The sequence below is a fragment of the Pteropus vampyrus genome, unplaced genomic scaffold (genome assembly GCF_000151845.1).
Source record: "Pteropus vampyrus isolate Shadow unplaced genomic scaffold, Pvam_2.0 Scaffold1096, whole genome shotgun sequence".
Classification (NCBI taxonomy): Eukaryota; Metazoa; Chordata; class Mammalia; order Chiroptera; family Pteropodidae; genus Pteropus; species Pteropus vampyrus.
The window spans coordinates 11,265-14,034 of NW_011889877.1; positions in this window are offsets into that span (position 1 = coordinate 11,265).

Below are 2,770 nucleotides of genomic sequence, written 5' to 3' on the forward strand. Positions count from 1 at the left end.
CATATAATAGGTGGCTTTTTATATCTGGCTCCTCTGACTTCGCGTAGTGTTTTCAAGGCCCACGACGTAGCATGTGTCAGTTGTCATTCTTTTTTATGGCCAGACGCTACTCCATGGTATGGATTTACTGCGTTTCGTGTACCCACGCATCAGTTGATGGCCCTGTCTGCCACCTGGGCCGCTCAGGGGCTGGAGGGTAGTGAGTGCCCGGGGTCAGAGCTCACCGTCTCAGCGGTGGAGCCGCTGTGCTTCTCGGGTAGACGCCTGTCTGGATTCCACCCGCGTTTGCTCACTCTCATGCGCTCTTGATACATTTTTAGACAGTTTTGCTGAGATTTCAGAACTGTTATCTTTGGGAGAGTTGGTCTGTTACCAGAAGCCAGGACTGCCCTTGACTTTCGTCTGCAGTTTGTTCCCGTGGTGACAGCTGGGTGGCTCGCCTCGCTCCTCAGTTGGGTTGGCATAATTCCTGACTGGGGCAAGCCCCCAGGGGCATCCTCAGCACGTCTTCCTGACCCACCTGTTGTAGATTCTCACGTCTTCCTGACCCACCACCTGTTGTAGGCCTCCACGAGGAAGTGGACTATTCCGAGAAACTGAAGTTCAGTGACGACGAAGAGGAGGAAGATGTCGTGAAGGATGGCAGGCCGAAGTGGTAAGGCTCCCGCCCCCGCCCACAGCGGCGTCCCGGTGGACCTTGACGTGGTGTCGGAAGGATGTGAACGTGTTATACTTCCCAGGGCCGCCGTGGCCGGTCACCCTGCCAAGTCCGTTTCCTCGTCACCTGCAGCCTCCCAGGGCGGATGTGGTTTCATTTTGCAGACGAGGGGACTGTAGCTCTTCAGGACAGCTGTACAGGAATGGAGCCAGGATTGGTGTCCGGGCGTGGTGGGCTGAGTCCTAGTGACTGGGAACCGCTGTCCCGGCATTTCCACAAGTGTGTTGTGTAGGCCGCTCGCTCTGCAGATTGATTATGGCTGTCATGGCTTCTGTGGCCAAGCGAGTTTGGGAAACCACCCTGGTTTAACTCGGTCTTGTCCGCCGGGGTTGCCCACAGCCTGGGAGCTGATGCTGAAGCAGCCGGAGCTCTTTCCGGGGTGGGAGGGGCAGTGAGCTGGGTTTGCTAGTTTCCTAAACTTGTTTGGAAACTTCAATCTTTTCTCTCTCTTTCTTTTGGATTATTTTATTGGACTAATTCTACTCGGTGCCCTTTGAAAAAATCTTCATCGTACTCTAGTTTCTCTGTTTTTATCATAACATCAGTGGTATTGGCTGGTACTATTAAAACGGTACCTGTGGTGGCTTTAATTCACATTTCTTTGAATACCAGTGAGTGTGAGCTTTTCCTTTGTCCACTACCTGTTAGACTTAGGCTTCCCTTCGATGCTTTACTATTTCCCTCTGTTTAGCTTATTGTCGGTGATCGAATGTTCGCGTCGTCGAGCCTGCAAGTCTTTTTCTTTGTCCTTTCGTCTTCCACTTCAGAGCCCCTGGAGTCAGCGCCCCTCTCCTGGAGGGGGCTGGTATGGTCTGCCACCCTTTCTCTGATGATGCACAGTGAACTAAGTGAGGCTTCTGTAATTTACTTTGATGCTGTTTGATTTTTAACCGAGGCTTTGGATTCACTTGGGAAACATCTATGGGACAGTTCTTGGAACTCCAAGCTCAGAAGGAAACGCGATCAAAAAGTTTAAGTCCAAAGCAAAGACATAAAATTTTACAGATTTACTGGCGCGGTAGGACGCTGTTTCTTGTCTCTTTCAGTTGACGTTAGTTGAATGTTCATCGGGACGCGTTAGGCATGGGTTTGGACCAGCCTTGCTGCTGGCTGTGACCGGAGACGCCTCGAATCGAAAGCATCTCCTGCCTAAACCTGCTCCTTTTTTGACGTTCTCTGAGCTGGCTGATGATATTCAACCCCCAGAGACTCCTACAAAAAGTCCCAAGTCCCTTTGACATCTGTTTCCCTATCCGTGATGATTCCTGACGCTTCCCTTGACTCTGTCCCTTCCTGTTCATTGTCTCGGGGGCCACTGAGACCAGCAGTTTTTCTTTCCTGGAGCATTCAGAGGTCAGTCAGCGCGCCTCCTCCCTTTCCTCTTACCCTGCACACCGCCTAGTCTTCCAAAGACGCTGGTCTTCCTGGTGGATCAGGAACCGCAGTGTGGTCTCCATGTCCCTCACAGTGAAGTCAGGAGTCACTAGCAGTGGCTGCCCTGCTGTGGTCACCTAACCCGCCTTACCCGCCTCATCTTCCCCCCGAGACGCACGTACTCGTGTGCGTGGACACGTGCAGACACACACAGACGAGCCAGGCCTGACTCCCCGTGTTCAGAGGGCACTTGCTCTGCATACTGGAGGTGCTCAGTACCCACGCACACGTTTGGCCCGGTGCCTCCGCTGACGCCTTAGTCTGTGAAGATGAGCCCTGGTCAGCACTCCCCTCTCTTGGAGCCTTCGCGTAGCCGCCACGTGGAACCCCCTTCTCCCCCGAGCCGTGTGTGCTTCGCCTTCCTCCTCTCGCTCTCTCGACTGTGCCGGCATCCGGTGAGCCGTCTTGACGTTCGAGGCGCGTTTTGGGCGCCTCCTCTGTGTAGAGCGCGAGGAAGGAGCTGTGGAGTGAGAGGCACCTCCGTCCGGGAGTCCGTGGTTCAAATGTGTTAGCGCCTTCCTAGAAGAGCAGCTGCCCAGCTTCCCTGAGACTCAGTGAACCCACACTTTAAAATGGGGGGAGCGAGGACGCGTTGGGGGGGAGGCAGTAAACAAAGTA